Source organism: Phyllobates terribilis, unplaced genomic scaffold (genome assembly GCF_046119375.1).
Source record: "Phyllobates terribilis strain yellow unplaced genomic scaffold, ASM4611937v1 Scaffold_12__6_contigs__length_324123572, whole genome shotgun sequence".
In the NCBI taxonomy this organism is placed as follows: Eukaryota; Metazoa; Chordata; class Amphibia; order Anura; family Dendrobatidae; genus Phyllobates; species Phyllobates terribilis.
In genome coordinates, this window is record NW_027362772.1 from 165,461,895 (window position 1) to 165,484,094 (window position 22,200).

General features: G+C 41.8%; 1 protein-coding gene across 1 annotated transcript in view; it reads left to right on the top strand.

The window, feature by feature from the left end:
* LOC141173171 (leukocyte immunoglobulin-like receptor subfamily A member 5) overlaps positions 1-22,200 on the top strand; it is a 54,819-nt gene that overhangs the window by 26,898 nt on the left and 5,721 nt on the right. The gene's annotated exons all lie outside the window — the stretch shown is intronic.

Sequence of the window (22,200 nt, forward strand, 5' to 3'; positions counted from 1 at the left end):
ACACGTGAGCCATACAAGGCACGTGTGTGACATTGCCCCGGCGAAGGGCCGCACCCAGGTTTGCAGCATTGTCGCACACGGCCTTCCCTGGTTTCAGGTCCAGTGGAGACAACCATTCATGAAATTGGTTCTCCAGAGCTGACCACAATTCCTCAGCTGTGTGACCCACATTTCCCAGACATTTCAAAGTAAAAACCGCCTGATGACGTTGAGCCCTACTGCCAGCATAGTAAGGAGATGTGCAGGATCCCTTCTGCGCAGTGAGAAAGCTTTTGGCATGACCAGACAGTCTTTGGGTGCAGGTGGAGGACCGAGAGGAGGTTGAGGAGGCAGAAGCAGTGGAGGAACTTTGAGATAAAGAGGATTGACGCACAACTCGTGGGGACGGCAAGACTTGGACAGCAGCCCCTTGTCCTGCTGTCACCATAGTTACCCAGTGCCCAGTCAGCGACATGTAACGCCCCTGTCCATGCCTACTCGTCCAAGAGTCTGTGGTGAAATGCACCCTGTCACACACAGAGTTTCTCAAAGAAGCGGTGATGCTGTGTGCGACATGCTGGTGGAGCGCAGGCACACCTTTCTTTGAGAAGTAGTGCCGACTGGGCATCTGGTACTGGGGCAGTGCGACGGACATAAGGTCTCGAAAATCCTCTGTGTTCACCAGGCGGAAAGGCAGCATTTCTGTAGCCAAGAGCTTGCAGATGGTGAAATTCAACCTCTTAGCTTTCTCATGGCTAGGAGGAAATGGTCTTTTACATGTCCACATCTGAGGGACCGAAGGCTGGCTGTTGTGCTTAGACGGGGTTGAGAAGGGTGTCCCACAAAGTGCCGGTCTTTGAGGAAGATGCAGGCGGACATGTTAGGTTGCCTTGATCCAAAGGTGGTGCTATCAAGTAGATGCATATTAAAATTATTTTGAATTTGCAACCTGGTGGAGGTTAGGATAGATGGACTAATAGAACAAGTCCCACAAACTGCTTCAAGCCGAAATATTTTTTCAGAGCTAGATGCAGAAAAAGTTATATTCAATTTGCAACCTGGTGGAGGTTAGTATAGATGGACTAATACAACAAGTCCCACACACTGCTACAAGCCGAAATATTTTTTCTGAGCTAGATGCAGATAAAAATTATATTGAATTTGCAACCTGGTGGAGGTTAGTATAGATGGACTAATAGAACAAGTCCAACACACTGCTACAAGCCGAAATATTTTTTCAGAGCTATATGCAGAAAAAAATTATATTGAATTTGCAACCTGGTGGAGGTTAGTATATATGGACTAATAGAACAAGTCCCACACACTGCTACAAGCCGAAGCCAAAATATTTTTTCAGAGCTAGATGCTGAAAAAAATTATTTTGAATTGGCAACCTGGTGGAGGTTAGTATAGCTGGACTAATAGAACATGTCCCACACACTGCTACAAGCCAAAGCCAAAATATTTTTTCAAAGCTAGATGCAGAAAAAAATTATATTGAATTTGCAACCTGGTGGAGGTTAGTATAGATGGACTAATAGAACAAGTCCCACACACTGCTACAAGCCGAAATAAATTTTCAGAGCTAGATGCAGAAAATAATTATACTGAATTTGCAACCTGGTGGAGGTTAGTATAGATGGAATAATAGAACAAGTCCCACACACTGCTACAGGCCGAAATATTTTTTCAGAGCTAGATGCAGATAAAAATTATATTGAACTTGCAACCTGGTGGAGGTTAGTATAGATGGACTAATTTAACAAGTCCCACACACTGCTACAAGCCGAAATATTTTTTCAGAGCTAGATGCAGATAAAAATTATATTGAACTTGCAACCTTGTGGAGGTTAGTATAGATGGACTAATAGAACAAGCCCCACACACTGCTTCAAGCCAAAATATTTTTTCAGAGCTAGATGCAGAAAAAAATTATATTGAATTTGCAACTTGGTGGAGGTTGGTATAGATGGACTAATAGAACAAGTCCCACACACTGCTACAAGCCGAAATATATTTTCAGAGCTAGATGCAGATAAAAATTATATTGAATTTGCAACCTGGTGGAGGTTAGTATAGATGGACTAATAGAACAAGTCCCACACACTGCTGCAAGCCGAAATATTTTTTCAGAGCTAGATGCAGAAAAAAATTATATTGAATTTGCAACCTGGTAGAGGTTGGTATAGATGGACTAATAGAACAAGTCCCACACACTGCTACAAGCCGAAATATTTTTTCAGAGCTAGATGCAGATAAAAATTATATTGAATTTGCAACCTGGTGGAGGTTAGTATAGATGGACTAATAGAAGAAGCCCCACACACTGCATCAAGCCAAAATATTTTTTCAGAGCTAGATGCAGAAATTTTTTTTATTGAATTTGCAACCTGGTGGAGGTTAGTATAGAAGGACTAATAGAACAAGTCCCACTCACTGCTACAAGCCAAAATATTTTTTCAGAGCTAGATGCAGAAATTTTTTTTATTGAATTTGCAACCTGGTGGAGGTTAGTATAGATGGACTAATATAACAAGTCCCACACACTGCTACAAGCCAAAATATTTTTTCAGAGCTAGATGCAGTAAAAAATTATATTGAATTTGCAACCTGGTGGAGGTTAGTATAGATGGACTAATAGAACAAGTCCCACACACTGCTACAAGCCGAAATATTTTTTCAGAGCTCTATGCAGAAAAAAATTATATTGAATTTGCAACCTGGTGGAGGTTAGTATAGATGGACTAATAGAACAAGTTCCACACACTGCTACAAGCCATAGCCAAAATATTTTTTCAGAGCTAGATGCAGATAAAAATTATTTTGAATTTGCAACCTGGTGGAGGTTACTATAGATGGACTAATAGAACAAGTCCCACAGACTGCTACAAGCCGAAATATTTTTTCAGAGCTTGATGCAGAAAAAAATTATATTGAATTTGCAACCTGGTGGAGGTTAGTATAGATGGCTAATAGAACAAGTCCCACACACTGCTACAAGCCAAAATATTTTTTCAGAGCTAGATGCAGATAAAAATTATATTGAATTTACAACCTGGTGGAGGTTAGTATAGATGGACTAACAGAACAAGTCCCACACACTGCTACAAGCCAAAATATTTTTTCAGAGCTAGATGCAGAAAAATATTATATTGAATTTGCAACCTGGTGGAGGTTACTATAGATGGACTAATAGAACAAGTCTCACACACTGCTACAAGCCGAAATATTTTTTCAGAGCTAGATGCAGAAAAAAATTATATTGAATTTGCAACCTGGTGGAGGTTAGTATAGATGGACTAATAGAACAAGTCACACACACTGCTACAAGCCAAAGCCAAAATATTTTTTCAGAGCTAGATGCAGATAAAAATTATTTTGAATTTGCAACTTGGTGGAGGTTAGTATAGATGGACTAATAGAACAAGTCCCACACACTGCTTCAAGCCGAAATATTTTTTCAGAGCTAGATGCAGAAAAAAATTATATTGAATTTGCATCCTGGTGGAGGTTAGTATAGATGGACTAATAGAACAAGTCCCACACACTGCTACAAGCCAAAATATTTTTTCAGAGCTAGATGCAGAAAAAAATTATATTGAATTTGCAACCTGGTGGAGATTAGTATAGATGGACTAATAGAACAAGTCCCACACACTGCTACAAGCCGAAATATTTTTTCAGAGCTAGATGCAGATAAAAATTATATTGAATTTTCAACCTGGTGGAGGTTAGTATAGATGGACTAATAGAACAAGCCCCACACACTGCTAGAAGGCCAAATATTTTTTCAGAGCTAGATGCAGAAAAAAAATATTTTGAATTGGCAACCTGGTGGAGGTTAGTATAGCTGGACTAATAGAACATGTCCCACACACTGCTACAAGCCAAAGCCAAAATATTTTTTCAAAGCTAGATGCAAATAAAAATTATTTTGAAATTGCAACCTGGTGGAGGTTAGTATAGATGGACTAATAGAACAAGTCCCACACACTGCTACAATCCGAATAAATTTTCAGAGCTAGATGCAGAAAAAAATTATACTGAATTTGCAACCTGGTGGAGGTTAGTATAGATGGACTAATAGAACAAGTCCCACACACTGCTACAAGCCAAAATATTTTTTCAGAGCTAGATGCAGATAAAAATTATATTGAACTTGCAACCTGGTGGAGGTTAGTATAGATGGACTAATTTAACAAGTCCCAAACAATGCTACAAGCCGAAATATTTTTTCAGAGCTAGATGCAGATAAAAATTATATTGAACTTGCAACCTTGTGGAGGTTAGTATAGATGGACTAATAGAACAAGTCCCACACACTGCTGCAAGCCGAAATATTTTTTCAGAGCTAGATGCAGATAAAAATTATATTGAATTTGCAACCTGGTGGAGGTTAGTATAGATGGACTAATAGAACAAGCCCCACACACTGCTTCAAGCCAAAATATTTTTTCAGAGCTAGATGCAGAAAAAAATTATATTGAATTTGCAACTTGGTGGAGGTTGGTATAGATGGACTAATAGAACAAGTCCCACACACTGCTACAAGCCGAAATGTTTTTTCAGAGCTAGAGGCAGATAAAAATTATATTGAATTTGCAACCTGGTGGAGGTTAGTATAGATGGACTAATAGAACAAGTCCCACACACTTCTGCTAGCCGAAATATTTTTTCAGAGCTAGATGCAGAAAAAAATTATATTGAAATTGCAACCTGGTGGAGGTTGGTATAGATGGACTAATAGAACAAGTCCCACACACTGCTACAAGCCAAAATGTTTTTTCATAGCTAGATGCAGATAAAAATTATATTGAATTTGCAACCTGGTGGAGGTTAGTATAGATGTACTAATCGAACAAGCCCCACACACTGCATCAAGTCAAAATATTTTTTCAGAGCTAGATGCAGAAATTTTTTTTATTGAATTTGCAACCTGGTGGAGGTTAGTATAGATGGACTAATAGAACAAGTCCCACTCACTGCTACAAGCCAAAATATTTTTGCAGAGCTAGATGCAGAAATTTTTTTTATTCAATTTGCAACCTGGTGGAGGTTAGTATAGATGGACAAATAGAACAAGTCCCACACACTGCTACAAGCCGAAATATTTTTTCAGAGCTAGATGCAGATAAAAATTATATTGAATTTGCAACCTGGTGGAGGTTAGTATAGATGGACAAATAGAACAAGTCCCCCACACTGCTACAAGCCGAAATATTTTTTCAGAGCTAGATGCAGATAAAAATTATATTGAATTGGCAACCTGGTGGAGGTTAGTATAGATGGACTAATAGAACAAGTCCCACACACTGCTACAAGCCGAAATATTTTATCAGAGCTCTATGCAGAAAAAAATTATATTGAATTTGCAACCTGGTGGAGGTTGGTATAGATGGACTAATAGAACAAGTCCCACACACTGCTACAAGCCGAAATATTTTTTCAGAGCTAGATGCAGATAAAAATTAAATTGAATTTGCAACCTGGTGGAGGTTAGTATAGATGGACTAATAGAACAAGTCCCACACACTGCTACAAGCCGAAATATTTTTTCAGAGCTCTATGCAGAAAAAAATTATATTGAATTTGCAACCTGGTGGAGGTTAGTATAGATGGACTAATAGAACAAGTTCCACACACTGCTACAAGCCAAAGACAAAATATTTTTTCAGAGCTAGATGCAGATAAAAATTATTTTGAATTTGCAACCTGGTGGAGGTTAGTATAGATGGACTAATAGAACAAGTCCCACACACTGCTACAAGCCAAAATATTTTTTCAGAGCTAGATGCAGATAAAAATTATATTGAATTTACAACCTGGTGGAGGTTAGTACAGATGGACTAATAGAACAAGTCCCACACACTGCTACAAGCCGAAATATTTTTTCAGAGCTAGATGCAGAAAAAAATTATATTGAATTTGCAACCTGGTGGAGGTTAGTATAGATGGACTAATAGAACAAGTCTCACACACTGCTACAAGCCGAAATATTTTTTCAGAGCTAGATGCAGAAAAAAATTATATTGAATTTGCAACCTGGTGGAGGTTAGTATAGATGGACTAATAGAACAAGTCCCACACACTGCTACAAGCCAAAGCCAAAATATTTTTTCAGAGCTAGATGCAGATAAAAATTATTTTGAAGTTGCAACTTGGTGGAGGTTAGTATATATGGACTAATAGAACAAGTCCCACACACTGCTTCAAGCCGAAATATTTTTTCAGAGCTAGATGCAGAAAAAAATTATATTGAATTTGCATCCTGGTGGAGGTTAGTATAGATGGACTAATAGAACAAGTCCCACACACTGCTACAAGCCAAAATATTTTTTCAGAGCTAGATGCAGAAAAAAATTATATTGAATTTGCAACCTGGTGGAGGTTAGTATAGATGGACAAATAGAACAAGTCCCACACACTGCTACAAGCCGAAATATTTTTTCAGAGCTAGATGCAGATAAAAATTATATTGAATTTGCAACCTGGTGGAGGTTAGTATAGATGGACAAATAGAACAAGTCCCACACACTGCTACAAGCCGAAATATTTTTTCAGAGCTAGATGCAGATAAAAATTATATTGAATTTGCAACCTGGTGGAGGTTAGTATAGATGGACTAATAGAACAAGTCCCACACACTGCTACAAGCCAAAATATTTTATCAGAGCTAGATGCAGAAAAAAATTATTTTGAATTTGCAACCTGGTGGAGGTTAGTATAGATGGACTAATAGAACAAGTTCCACACACTGCTACAAGCCAAAGCCAAAATATTTTTTCAGAGCTAGATGCAGATAAAAATTATTTTGAATTTGCAACCTGGTGGAGGTTAGTATAGATGGACTAATAGAACAAGTCCCACAGACTGCTACAAGCCGAAATATTTTTTCAGAGCTTGATGCAGAAAAAAATTATATTGAATTTGCAACTTGGTGGAGGTTAGTATAGATGGACTAATAGAACAAGTCCCACACACTGCTACAAGCCAAAATATTTTTTCAGAGCTAGATGCAGATAAAAATTATATTGAATTTACAACCTGGTGGAGGTTAGTACAGATGGACTAACAGAACAAGTCCCACACACTGCTACAAGCCGAAATATTTTTTCAGAGCTAGATGCAGAAAAAAATTATATTGAATTTGCAACCTGGTGGAGGTTAGTATAGATGGACTAATAGAACAAGTCCCACACACTGCTACAAGCCAAAGCCAAAATATTTTTTCAGAGCTAGATGCAGATAAAAATTATTTTGAATTTGCAACTTGGTGTAGGTTAGTATAGATGGACTAATAGAACAAGTCCCACACACTGCTTCAAGCCGAAATATTTTTTCAGAGCTAGATGCAGAAAAAAATTATATTGAATTTGCATCCTGGTGGAGGTTAGTATAGATGGACTAATAGAACAAGTCCCACACACTGCTACAAGCCAAAATATTTTTTCAGAGCTAGATGCAGAAAAAAATTATATTGAATTTGCAACCTGGTGGAGATTAGTATACATGGACTAATAGAACAAGTCCCACACACTGCTACAAGCCGAAATATTTTTTCAGAGCTAGATGCAGATAAAAATTATATTGAATTTGCAACCTGGTGGAGGTTAGTATAGATGGACTAATAGAACAAGTCCCACACACTGCTACAAGCCGAAATATTTTTTCAGCGCTAGATGCAGAAAAAAATTATATTGAATTTGCAACCTGGTGGATGTTAGTATAGATGGACTAATAGAACAAGTCCCACACACTGCTACAAGCCGAAATATTTTTTCAGAGCTAGATGCAGATAAAAATTATATTGAATTTGCAACCTGGTGGAGGTTAGTATAGATGGACTAATAGAACAAGTCCCACACACTGCTACAAGCCGAAATATTTTTTCAGAGCTAGATGCAGAAAAAAATTATATTGAATTTGCATAGTGGTGGTGGTTTGTATAGATGGACTAATAGAACAAGTCCCACACACTGCTACAAGCCGAAATATTTTTTCAGAGCTAGATGCAGATAAAAATTATATTGAATTTGCAACCTGGTGGAGGTTAGTATAGATTGACTAATAGAATGATGCTATGCCCAAAAGGTTTCACTTCACTAGGTGCAGTAAAAAAAATGGTATTCTATACTCAGGTGGTGTAGCTTGCAACACAGATAGGCTACTCCACTGACTAGCACACACTGCAAGAGGCCAAAAAGGATTTGCTTTGCTAGATTTAGCCAAATGCTGTGAAAAAAACTTGCACAGCACTGGCACAGACCTGGCTGGAAAAAAGTGATAGGAACTGATGTAACCTAGCCCTCAAAAGGACTGCAATTACAATTAGTCTTTACTCCCAACCTATCTATTTAAGAGCACAGACCTGCCTGAGAAAAGTCATAGGAACTGATGTAACCTAGCCCTGAAAAGGACTGCAATTACAATTAGTCTTTACTCCCAACCTATCTATTTAAGAGCACAGACCTGCCTGATAAAAGTCGTAGGAAATGAGGTAACCTAGTCCTTAAAAGGACTGCAATCACAACTATTCCCTATTCCCAAGCTATCTGTAGATTTCTGCGAAAATTGGCTTGAAATTAACAAAGTATAGCGCACACAGCAACAGCGGTGCCGTCTAACACGCAGCTGCAGCAGTGAGAAAATGGTGGCGACGGGGAAAATAGCTTGGTCTTATAGGGCAAGGACATGTGACATACATTGCCAACGACTCATGCCCTTGCTTGTGTGAAAAAAAACAGTTCGCTCCGTGTGTGCGCTGCTGATAGGCTGACAGATTGCACCTCCCCACTGTAAATGCGGGAAAGAGAAAAAAAAATGGAGATCTTCATTAGTTCTGCAGAGATCCATCCCCTGCACCCCCCCGCCCCGCTGTACACTCAAACTGCGTATTAACATTAATTTTCAGCATTACTGAGAAAAAATTCAGTTATGATTTTGGTGCACGAACAGTTATCGAACATAGCCTCGAACAGCCGAATTTTTTTTCAAATTGTTTGTGTTCGCCGAACGGCTCGAACACCGCCCTAAACAGCTCGAATTTGAGATTGGCAAACAGTTCGATTCGAACACCGCTCATCTCTATTAATGACATCCTGAGACCTTTGATTGGTAAGAATGTGGTTGTGTATTTGGATGACATTTTGATTTATTCACCAGATCTAGAGTCCCATTGGCAGAGTGTATGTGAAGTTTTGCCGTTATTGAGTGATAATTCAATCTTTGCTAAGCTGGAGAAATGTGAGTTTGCTGTGCAGAAAATTATTTTTTTGTTCTAAATTGTCTCTAGCGAGGGATTTGAGATGGTCCCGGTGAAGGTTCAGGCTGTGCAGGAATGGCCTAGGCCTATTGGTTTGAAATCTATACAGATATTTTTGGGTTTGCCAATTATTACAGGAAATTCATTAAGAATTTTTCTTTAATTGCTAAGCCTCTGACCGATCTCACCAGGAAAGGTGCGAATACGGCCCAGTGGACTACTGAGGCCATTGAAGTGTTTGAGTATCTCAAAGAGAGGTTCAGTTCTGCCCCTATCCTTATGCAGCCTGATGAGATCAAGCCTTTTTTGGTCGAGGTCGATGCTTCATCGCTGGGGGTCGGAGCAGTTTTGTCTCAGGAGAGCAAGGGTGGAGTACATCCTTGTGCCTTCTTTTCGAAAAAATTTTCGGAAACCAAACTGAATTATGATGTTGGAAATCGTGAATTGCTGGCTATTAAACTCGCGTTTGAACATTGGCTTCATTTTTTGGAAGGCGCTAGAATTCCTATTCAGGTTTTCACAGATCATAAGAATTTGATCTATCTGGATGCTGCCAAGCGCTTGAATGCCCGTTAAGCTAGATGGGCACTTTCTTTTTCTAGGTTTCATTTTTCTGTTACCTATATCCCTGGTACTAAGAATGTTAAAGCCGATGCTTTATCTCGCAGCTTCTCTCCTATGGTCGGTGCTGAGGAGGAGGAGAGCATTTTACAGGAAGGAGTTGTGGTGGTGGCGTTGGACTCCGTTTTGGAGAATGGGATTCTGAAAGCTCAAGATGATTCTCCATCTAACACTCCCCATGGGAGGTTGTTCGTGCCTAGAGCCTTTAGGAAAGATTTGTTTGTGGAGTGTCGTGAGTCTCGGTTGGCAGGTCATCCAGGAATTTCAGAGACTAAGAGACCTATTAGTCGCAGTTTTTGGTGGTCTGGATGGCAGAAGGAAGTCATCAAGTGGGTGCGTCAATGTACTGTGTGTGCTAGGTCAAAGGCTTCACATACTCTTGCTGCGGAGTTGCTTTTCCCTCTGGAGGTTCCTAGTTTGCCTTGGATGCATCTCACAATGGATTTTATTACAGATCTTCCTGTGTCCGAGGGTTTTACTGTCGTCTGGGTGGTCGTGGACTGTTTTAGTAAGATGTGTCATTTGGTTCCATTCATTAAGTTGCCCTGTGCCAAGACACTAGCTAAGGCGTTTGTTAAGGAGATTGTCAAGCTCCATGGCATTCCCACGGATATTGCTTCTGATAGAGGACCTCAGTTTGTGGCTCGCTTTTGGCGTGCTTTTTGTGACAGGTTGGGAGTCCATTTGTCATTTTCATCTGGTTATCATCCTGAGTCTAATGGACAGACTGAAAGAAAGAACCAGGATGTTGAACAGTTTTTGCGTTGTTTTGTGGCGGACAATCAAGAGGTGTGGTCTGGGTTTCTGCCTCTCGCAGAATTTGCTCTTAACAATCATACATCCTCCTCTGCTGGGTGTTCTCCTTTTTTTGTTGTACTGGGAGACATCCGTCTTTTGGTTCGTTCTAGAAATTGGGGTCGGTGGTGCAAGAGGAGAATTTTTCCGGTGATTTGGAGAGAGTTTGGACTAATGTACGTTGCAACCTTCAAGAGGCTAACAAGAAGTCTAAGAAGTATTTTGACAGGAAGCATAAGGAGGTTTTGTTTACTGTGGGTGACATGGTTGGTTTGGTGTCCTCGAAGAACCTGCGGTTGAGGATTCCCTCTAAAAAACTGGGTCCTAAGTTTGTGGGTCCATTTAAAGTGCTTCAGGTTGTTAACCCGTCTGCTGTTAGGTTGGATGTCCCTACTTCCTGGAAGATTAATCCTGTGTTTCATGTTTCCTTGTTGAAAAAGGCTGATGTATCTGATAGGGACGCCACTGTCACAGTTCCTCCTGTGGTGGAAGATGGCGAATATGAAATTTATTGCATCTTGAATTCTAGATGGCATAGAGGGAGATTACAGTATCTTGTTTCCTGGAAGGGTTTTGGTCCCGAAGAAAACTCTTGGGTAAGGACAGATGATGTCTCTGCTCCTAGGCTTGTTAAAGCTTTCCACAAGGTTTCCGGATAGGCCTGGGCCTGGAGGATCCGGAGGATCCAAATAAAAGAGGGGGTACTGTCAGAACCCTTCTGTTTTTTTTTTCCATCTTGTGTTTTGCGGTCACGTGACCATCTGCCTTTATATTCCAGCTCCGCCCTTTTGGCTGTGCTGGACTTCAGTGTTTGACTGTTTCTCTAGCCTGGTGCTTCGGTGCCTTTTTGTCAGTTTGTCTTTTTGTGTTCTGCAACAACTTCTCTTTTTAGGAGGTGTCCCATTTTTGTCCCAGTCCTTAGTTCTTTTAGGGATTCCTCCCTTTATGCTATAGGTCTTCGTTCAGACTAGCCGAGGACTAAGGCGGGTCTGTTCGCTAGGAACAGGCAGCCCGCTACATCGTAGGGATTCAGCTTAGTCTTACTGTAGGGACAGCCTTCCCCTATCTTTTCTTAGTACATGTTGCAGATCATAACAGAACACCAGTCAGAGGCCTTTCACTTAGATTTCCTGCTCTGCACTGATGAGGAGTAACACCCCAAAACATGTGTCACAAAATGAAGCTTCTGATATGGCTTCTTATCCTAAGACACATAGCTTGGCTGGTTAAATGTTTAATATTGACTTTTAGGATTTCTACATCCAATATGTGGATCAAGTTTTCTTCAATCTAAATAGGCAATTTGCATAGGAGACATTACAGGAGTTAGTTTCCAATCTAGTCTAAGATCACAGAATATTAGAGCCAGCAGAGGGGAAAGTAATGAAAAATACTGGATCTCAAATGAGAGCAAAGGTAGGCTGCACCCCTTTTGCAGTGTCCTTCTAATTAAAATCTCTTTTTGCCCAGCGGCATTAGATCAATGTATGATTTTTTGGAGGTTCGATCCATGCTCTTTTTTCTGCGTATTCTATGTGTCTGTTTACATTAGTGCAGTTATTGATAAACTTAATGTATTCATGCATATATCTTTATCAAATTATTTTATAGGTGTGATTTTTTTTCTAGATGATGGTTTAATGTGGACTCTAAAATCTATTTTTCAAATGATGAGTTTTTGCAGTGAGGTTTTTTTAGCATCTGAATGTGAATTTTCAGTTCAAATGCATTTTCTCTAAGGTACAATCAATATGCGAAGTAATCAGACTATTAGGTGTTGTGGTTTATATCAATAGTATGTTAATTTTTGTTTTACATATGACTAAGAGTCAGTGAGACTTGAAAGGATTAAAAAAGTTATACTTTTTCTTACTTGATGTGAAGACATGGGGTCAGTGGGTGCTCTTGTCCGCTGGCCTGGCTGTCTTTAGAAAGACCACATGGACCAGGGCTTATACCACTGAACGCCCGCTCTTTTTTACCATGGGCAGAACAATACTCAGGCAACAAATTATTAAACAACATGTATGTAAGTACATGGATAAGAATGAAGTGATTAACCAGAGTCAGCATGGGTTTGTAACTAACAAGTCATGTCAGACTAACTTAATTTCCTTCTATGACAGAATCACTGACTGGGTGGATCAGGGAAATGCTGTAGATATAGTATATCTTGACTTCAGCAAAGCATTTGACAAAGTATCTCACACCATCCTTATTGAAAAAATGACCAAGTATGCAATGGACCAGGCATCTGTTAGGTGGATTCATAACTGGCTTAGTGATCGGACTCAAAGGGTGGTTGTAAATGGCTTCACATCCAGCTGGATGAATGTCTCAAGTGGGGTACCACAGGGCTCCGTCCTGGGACCTGTATTGTTCAACATCTTTATCAATGATTTAGATGAAGGAATTGAGGGTAAACTGATTAAATTTGCTGATGACACAAAGCTAGGAGGGATAGCTAATACTAGAGAAGAGAGAGAGAGGATTCAAAAAGACCTAAATAAACTGGAGCAGTGGGCAGCAACCAACAGAATGGTTTTTAACAGGTAAAAATGCAAAGTACTACATCTGGGCAATAAAAATGAAAAAAGCATATACAGAATGGGAGGAATAGAGCTAAGCAACAGTACATGTGAAAAAGACTTAGGTATACTAATAGATCATAGACTGAACATGAGTCAACAGTGTGATGCAGCAGCAAAAAAGGCAAATACAATTCTGGGATGTATTAACAGAAGCATACAGTCTAGATCACGTGAAGTCATTATCGGTCTTTACTCCTCTTTGGTCAGACCTCATCTGGAATACTGTGTACAGTTTTGGGCACCACATTTTAAAAAAGACATAGACAAACTGGAGCAAGTTCAGAGAAGAGCGACCAGAATGGTGACTGGTCTGCAAACCATGTCCTATGAGGAACGGTTGCAGGATTTGGGAATGTTTAGCTTGCAAAAAAGAAGACTGAGAGGAGACTTAATAGCTGTCTACAAATATGTCAAGGGCTGTCATATTGTAGAAGGATCATCTTTATTCTCATTTGCACAAGGAAAGACTAGAAGCAATGGGATGAAACTAAATGGGAGGAGACACAGATTAGATATTAGAAAAAACTTTTTGACAGTTAGGGTGATTAATGAGTGGAACAGGCTGCCACGAGAGGTGGTGAGTAGAGATGAGCGTTGTTCTACTCGAACTGTTCGCCAATCTCAAATTCGAGCTGTTTTGGGCGGTGTTCGAGCCGGTCGGCGAACACGAACAATTTGAGAAAAATTCGGCTGTTCGAGGTTATGTTCGATAACTGTTCGTGCACCAAAATCATAACTGGATTTTTTCTCAGTAATGATGAAAATTAATGTTAATACGCAGTTTGAGTGTACAGCGGGGCGGGGGGAGGGGCAGGGGATGGATCTCTGCAGGAACAATGAAGATCTCCATTTTTTTTTCTCTTTCCCGCATTTGCAGTGGGGAGGTGCAATCTGTCAGCCTATCAGCAGCGCACACACGGAGCGAAGTGCTTTTTTTCACACAAGCAAGGGCATGTGTGATTGGCAGTGTATGTCACATGTCCTTGCCCTATAAGACCAAGCCATTTTCCCCGTCGCCACCATTTTCTCACTGCTGCAGCTGCGTGTTAGACGGCACCGCTGTTGCTGTGTGTGCTATACCTTGTTAATTTCAAGCCAATTTTCGCACAAATATACAGATAGCTTGGGAGTAGGGAATAGTTGTGATTGCAGTCCTTTTAAGGACTAGGTTACAGCATTTCCTACGACTTTTATCAGGCAGGTCTGTGCTCTTAAATAGATAGATTGTGGGAGTAAAGACTAATTGTAATTGGAGTCCTTTTCAGGACTAGGTTACATCAGTTCCTATCAGTTTTTGCCAGGCAGGTCTGTGCCAGTGCTGTGCAAGTTTTTTTCACAGCATTTGGCTGAATCTAGCAAAGCTAATCCTTTTTGGCCTATTGCAGAGTGTGTTAGTCAGTGGAGTAGCCTATCTGTGTTGCAAGATATACCACCTGTGTATAGAATACCAATTTTTTTACTGCACCTAGTGAAGTAAAATCTTTTGGGCATAGCATCATTCTATTAGTCCATCTATACTGACCTCCATCAGGTTGCAAACTGAATATAATTTTTTTCTGCATCTAGCTCTGAAAAAATATTTGGGCTTCTAGCGGTGTGTGGGACTTGGTCTATTAGTCCATCTATACTGACCTCCATCAGGTTGCAAATTAAAAATAATTTTTTTCTGCATCTAGCTCTGAAAAAATATTTGGGCTTCTAGCAGTGTGTGGGACTTGGTCTATTAGTCCATCTATACTGACCTCCATCAGGTTGCAAATTAAAAATAATTTTTTTCTTCATTTATCTCTGAAAAAATATTTGGGCTTCTAGCAGCGTGTGGGACTTGTTCTATTAGTCCATCTATACTGACCTCCATCAGGTTGCAAATTAAAAATAATTTTTTTCTGCATCTAGCTCTGAAAAAATATTTGGGCTTCTAGCAGTGTGTGGGACTTGGTCTATTAGTCCATCTATACTGACCTCCATCAGGTTGCAAATTAAAAATAATTTTTTTCTGCATCTAGCTCTGAAAAAATATTTGGGCTTCTAGCAGTGTGTGGGACTTGGTCTATTAGTCCATCTATACTGACCTCCATCAGGTTGCAAATTGAATAAAAAAAATTTCTGCATCTAGCTCTGAAAAAATATTTGGGCTTCTAGCGGTGTGTGGGACTTGGTCTATTAGTCCATCTATACTGACCTCCATCAGGTTGCAAATTAAAAATAATTTTTTTCTGCATCTAGCTCTGAAAAAATATTTGGGCTTCTAGCAGTGTGTGGGACTTGGTCTATTAGTCCATCTATACTGACCTCCATCAGGTTGCAAATTAAAAATAATTTTTTTCTTCATTTAGCTCTGAAAAAATATTTGGGCTTCTAGCAGTGTGTGGGACTTGTTCTATTAGTCCTTCTATACTGACGTCCAGCAGGTTGCAAATTGAATATAATTTTTTTCTGCATCTAGCTCTGAAAAAATATTTGGGCTTCTAGCGGTGTGTGGGACTTGGTCTATTAGTCCATCTATACTGACCTCCATCAGGTTGCAAATTAAAAATAATTTTTTTCTGCATCTAGCTCTGAAAAAATATTTGGGCTTCTAGCAGTGTGTGGGACTTGGTCTATTAGTCCATCTATACTGACCTCCATCAGGTTGCAAATTAAAAATATTTTTTTTCTGCATCTAGCTCTGAAAAAATATTTGGGCTTCTAGCAGTGTGTGGGACTTGGTCTATTAGTCCATCTATACTGACCTCCATCAGGTTGCAAATTAAAAATAATTTTTTTCTGCATCTAGCTCTGAAAAAATATTTGGGCTTCTAGCAGTGTGTGGGACTTGGTCTATTAGTCCATCTATACTGACCTCCATCAGGTTGCAAATTGAATAAAAAAATTTTCTGCATCTAGCTCTGAAAAAATATTTGGGCTTCTAGCGGTGTGTGGGACTTGGTCTATTAGTCCATCTATACTGACCTCCATCAGGTTGCAAATTAAAAATAATTTTTTTCTGCATCTAACCCAGCCAATAGTTTTGGCCTAATACCACAGTTTGGCCACTCAGCTCTGCTCGGTTACCATCCATTGTTTTTTTGTGCAAACAGCTCCAGAGTTGTGAATTAGTTAACCACCAAAATGAGTGGAAAAAGGCCTGCTGCTGGTGGAAAGGGGAATAGGCGTGTTGGGAAGGGGAAAAAAGGTTGTGTCCGTGGGGTAGGTGCAGAAGAAAGACCATCTTCCAGCCAAACTAAAATGTCTACTTCTTTTAGCGGACAATGTGATAAGATCCCTTTCTTACGGCCACGCCAATCGCTACAAATTCCAGATGAGGCACAAAAACAGCAGGTGCTTCAACGGATATCAAGTGCTCCTTTAAGTGGGCTCTCCTCCACATCAACTTCAACATCACAAATACTCCAGTCCTCAAAGGTGTCACCCAAATCGCACTTGCTTCCTCACAGCTCCCAAATCTCCAGCTGCCCGTCTGAGTATGAGGTAGAACAGATGGTTGAGTCTGCAGAGCTGTTTACTCATACTATAGCCTGGGAATCAGAGGTCGACTCCAGCGCTTCTGTGAATCCAGACGAGGAAATGATCTGCACTGATGCCCAGAATCTTTATGAGTCGGATCCAGGACCAGACGCAGAAGGTTCTGACCATAATGTAGACCCTCATTCCCAAACTGTAACTCCTGTTGGTGGAGACAATGAGGAAGACGATGATAAGACTCAAATACCTGATTGGAGCGACAACTTTAGTTTTTTGTCAGGGCAGGAACAGGTTGGCTCTGAGGACGACGGGTGTGATAACGCACAGGGTGATGATGATGAGGTCGGAGATCCCACTTACTGTCAACCCACAGTCAGCCAAGAGATGAGGTCAGCAGAGGAGTTGGAGGAAGATGCTAGTGACGACAAGGTCAGGTTGCGCCTTCCTGGACAGAGACGTAGTACTGGAAGCACGTCAACAACTGCATCCTCAAACACAACTCTGCCTCTCACCACAAGTCGTGGTGGCTCTTAAGGTCGCATGGGTGCTAAACCTTGCATAGCCTGGGCATTTTTTCAGATCGATAAAGATGACCCAACTCGTGTTATCTGTAACATTTGTCAGCAAAAGCTAAGTAGAGGCCAAAAAATACATAGTTTGAGTACTTCATGCATGAACCGGCACATGGACATGAAGCATAAGTTGCAGTGGAAAGCTCAGTGTGCTACAATGCGGTCTAGCCGGCCGGGCCAACCACCGTCTGCCATATCTTGTGCATCCGCGGCCTCTTCATCCTCTGTGACTGGGGGGACAGCAGTCACACCTGTTTTGGGGCGCAGACCTGCCACCTCTTTACCCGCAACAGCCAGCGTGATTGGCAGGTCATCATTTTCTTTGGAGGTGGTAACACCAGCTGGTCTTGAGCGCTGTCCGACATCGATAGCACCACCTTTGGATCAAGGCAACCTAACATGTCCGCCTGCATCTTCCTCACAGACCGGCAATTTGCCGGGGACACCCTTATCAACCCCGTCTAAGCACAATAGCCAGCCCTCGGTCCCTCAGATGTGCACAAGTAAAAGACCATTTCCTCCTAGCCATGAGAAAGCTAAGAGGTTGAATTTCACCATCTGCAAGCTCTTGGCTACAGAAATGCTGCCTTTCCGCCTGGTGGACACAGAGGATTTTCGAGACCTTATGTCCGTCGCAGTGCCCCAGTACCAGATGCCCAGTCGGCACTACTTCTCAAAGAAAGGTGTGCCTGCGCTCCACCAGCATGTCGCACACAACATCACCGCTTCTTTGAGAAACTCTGTGTGTGACAGGGTGCATTTCACCACAGACACTTGGACGAGTAGGCATGGACAGGGGCGTTACATGTCGCTGACTGGGCACTGGGTAACTATGGTGACAGCAGGACAAGGGGCTGCTGTCCAAGTCTTGCCGTCCCCACGAGTTGTGCGTCAATCCTCTTTATGTCATTTTTCCTCCACTGCTTCTGCCTCCTCAACCTCCTCTCGGTCTTCCACCTGCACCCAAAGCCTGTCTGGTCATGCCACAAGCTTTCTAACTGCGCAGAAGGGATCCTGCACACCTCCTTACTATGCTGGCAGTAGGGCTCAACGTCATCAGGCGGTTTTTACATTGAAATGTCTGGGAAATGTGAGTCACACAGCTGAGGAGTTGTGGTCAGCTCTGGAGAACCAATTTCATGAATGGTTGTCTCCACTGGACCTGAAACCAGGGAAGGCCGTGTGCGACAATGCTGCAAACCTGGGTGCGGCCCTTCGCCGGGGCAATGTCACACACGTGCCTTGTATGGCTCACGTGTTGAACCTGGTTGTCCAGCAATTTTTAGCCCACTATCCCAGACTAGATGGCCTTCTGCAGAGGGCACGGTCGCTGTGTGCTCACTTCCGCCGTTCGCATCCCGCAGCTCAGCGACTTACATCTCTACAGAAGTCGTTGGGCCTGCCACTTCACCGGCTAAAATGCGATGTGCCTACCCAGTGGAATTCAACTCTGCACATGTTGCAGCGACTGTGGAAGCACCGACAAGCCCTGGTGCAATACGTTCTGACGTATAGCCTGGGCCAACGAGATTCAGAGGTGGGGCAAATCACGCTGGAGGAGTGGTCTCAGATCAGGGACCTATGCACCCTTCTGCACAGTTTTGAAATGGCGACGAAGATGTTTAGTGCTGACGATGCCATTATCAGCATGACTATTCCGGTGATTTACATGCTGGAGCACATGTTAAACAGAATTCGGAGTCAGGTGGTGGCACAAGAGGAGGTGGAGGAAGTAGAGGAGGAGGAGTTGTATGCGGAAGGGCTAACATCTGCAAGGTCCAGACGGTCGGCAGCACGAAGGCGGCAGGCATGTGAGGGTGGGGGAGATGGTTTAACCAGGGCGCATGGTAGCAGCCAAACTAGTGAGGAAGGTGCAGGAGCCCAGGAAGAAGTGGAGGACGAACTGATGGAAGACTCATCAGATGAGGGAGACCTTGATCACATTTCTGTTGTGTGAGGTTGGGGGAGAGGACAGAGGAAGGAAGCATGATTGTTACCTCGCCACCAACACAACAGGGACTTGGTGCTCCTGGATGCGCAACACACATGAGTGCCTTCTTGCTGCACTACCTGCAACATGACCCTCGAATTGTGAGAATTAGAAATAATCCTGACTATTGGGTTGCCACACTGTTAGATCCCCGGTACAAAAGTAAATTTGCAGAAATTATTCCTGCCATAGAAAGGGATGCACGCATGCAGGAGTATCAGCAGAGACTGTTGCAGAATCTTACATGTGCTTTTCCACAAAATACCAGTGGTGCACGTAGTGAATCTCACAGTTCCAACTTGCCAACCGTGGGACCGTCAAGTGTTCAGCACTCAAACCGTAACAGAACCACAGTATCTGCTGGTAACATCAATTTTGCGGAATCATTTCACCACTTTTTTAGCCCATCCTTTGCAAGGCCACAGGAGACAAGAAGTCTGACACATAGTCAACGCCTAGAGACGATGGTACAGGAGTATCTCCAAGTAAACATTGAAGCCACGACTGTGTCACTGGACCCTTGCTCTTTTTGGGCTTCCAATCTGGATAAATGGCCGGAGCTAGCCACTTACGCCTTGGAGATCTTGTCATGCCCCGCAGCCAGCGTTCTGTCTGAACGTGTGTTCAGCGCTGCTGGTGGTGTGCTGACAGATGAGCGCACGCGGCTCTCCACTGATAATGTAGACAGACTCACGTTCATAAAGATGAACAAATCATGGATCCGAAACGACTTTTCTACCCCTGTGTCATCCTGGGGAGAGTAAAAGCTTGATGATTGGTTAAAATCACCCTACCAACCGTTTTAAGCTTTCAAATTACTAATCATGTTTATCTGTATCTTGACTGGAAAATAATTTGGGCTTTGTAGCAGTGTGCAGCACTGATCCTATTAGGCCATCTATAATAAGCTTCACCAGATTTAAAATTAAAAATAATTTTTGGCTGCATCTAGCCCGGAAAATAATTTTGGGGCTCCGAGATGCGCAAGACACATAAGTGCCTTCTTGCTGCACTACCTGCAGCATGACCCTCATATTGTCAGAATTCGAAGTAATCATGACTACTGGGTTGCCACACTCTTAGATCCCCCAAACTTTTCGATCAACCTTTTCATTTTAATAAAGACCAAAAAAATGGTCATTTTTGAAATTATAAGCATTAGCAGGTTGTTAGAAACTGAAATCAAACAGTTTTCAACTCAAAACTTTATTCTAGGTGATGTTACATTTTCACATAGGACCCCTTGTTCGAAAGGAGCTTCTGAACTCTCTCGTCCATTGAATTTGTCAGGTTTTGGATGGTTTCTGCTTCAATTGTTTTGCATGAGGACAGAATACCCTCCCAGAGCTGTTGCTTAGATGTGAACTGCCTCCCGCCATCATAGACACTCCTTTTAATGATGCTCCAAAGGTTCTGAATGGGGTAGAGGTCAGGGGAGCATGGGGGTCACACCATAAGTTTGTCCCTTTTTATGCCCATATCAGCCAGAGATGCAGATGTTTTATGTGCAGCATGAGATGGTGCATTATCATGCAGAAAAATGATCTTGCTGTGAAATACACGGTTCTTCTTCTTGAACCATGACAGGAAGTGCTGTTTGAGAAAATCCACATACATTATGGAGTTCATCTTTAGCGCCTTCAGGGATCCTAAAGGAGCCGACAATCTCTCTCCCCATGATTCCAGCCCAAAACATTACTCCACCTCCTCCTTGTTGGCGCTGTAGCCGTGTTTGCGTGGGGTGTCCATCAACCAGCCATCCTCCACTCCATTCATCTGGACCATCGAGCGCTGCACGGCACTCATCCGTGAACAAAACAGTTTTGAAATCAGTCTTCATGTAATGTTTGGCCCACTGGAGCCGTTTCTGCTTGTGTGAAGTGGATAGAGGAGGTCGACAGGATGGCGTATGCACAGCTGCAAACCTCTGAAGGACCCTGCATCTTGTTGTTCGGGGGACGTTGGAGGCACAAGCAGCTTCAAAAACTTGTCTGCTGCTATGACAAGGCTTTTTTGCCGCTGCTCTTTCAACCTGACGTAATTGCCTGTAGGAAAGAGTCCTCAATTTGCCCTTATCAGCACGCACACGTGTGTACTGTGAATCAGCTACATACTTCTTGATTGCCAAGACACTTCATCCTGATCATCGCACAATGTTGATTGTAGTCATGCCTTGACCTAAACACTCCACAATTTGTTGCTTCTCAGCAGCCGACACATCCTTTTTCTTTCCCATTTTGGCAGAAAATGTAGGCTGCTTAATAATGTGAGAGAGCCTTCTTAAGTAGTCTTGCCTTTCATTGGACACACCTGCCAAACTAATTAGCACAGGTGTCTGCAATTGCTTACAGTGATATAAAGAGCCCTGACACACATCACCATCAATGAGTTTAACTGACAAACAAACAAATTCTTCCCTTATCACTCCTAAACATTTTTTGCATAATAATTTGGAACGCGGTGTACATGTGCTTTTCCACAAAACACCAGTGGTTCACGTAGTGAATCTTACAGTTCTAACTTGCCAACCGTGGTCTGTATGGAATTGTTCAATAAAGGGCCCAAAATTAAGATAACATAGATGGGAGAGGTCTCTATGAATAGGAATTCCTAAGTATTTGATACCCTGTGAGGGCCAGGCAAAGGGAAAGTTGGACTGGATGGAATCCTATATGGATTTAGGGAGGGAGACATCGAGGGCCTCAGACTTCGCTGCATTGATTTTAAAATTTTACCATGTAACAAAGTGATCTATTTCAGCCATAACAGCAGGGATGGATATATGTGATTGAGTGATATATACTAGGACATCATCAGTAAATAGAGAGCACTTGTACTCGGCGCCTCCCACCTCAATCCACCTAATATTGGGGTTATGGCGAATTGATGAGAGCAGGTGCTCCGTCACTAGGATGTATAAGAGAG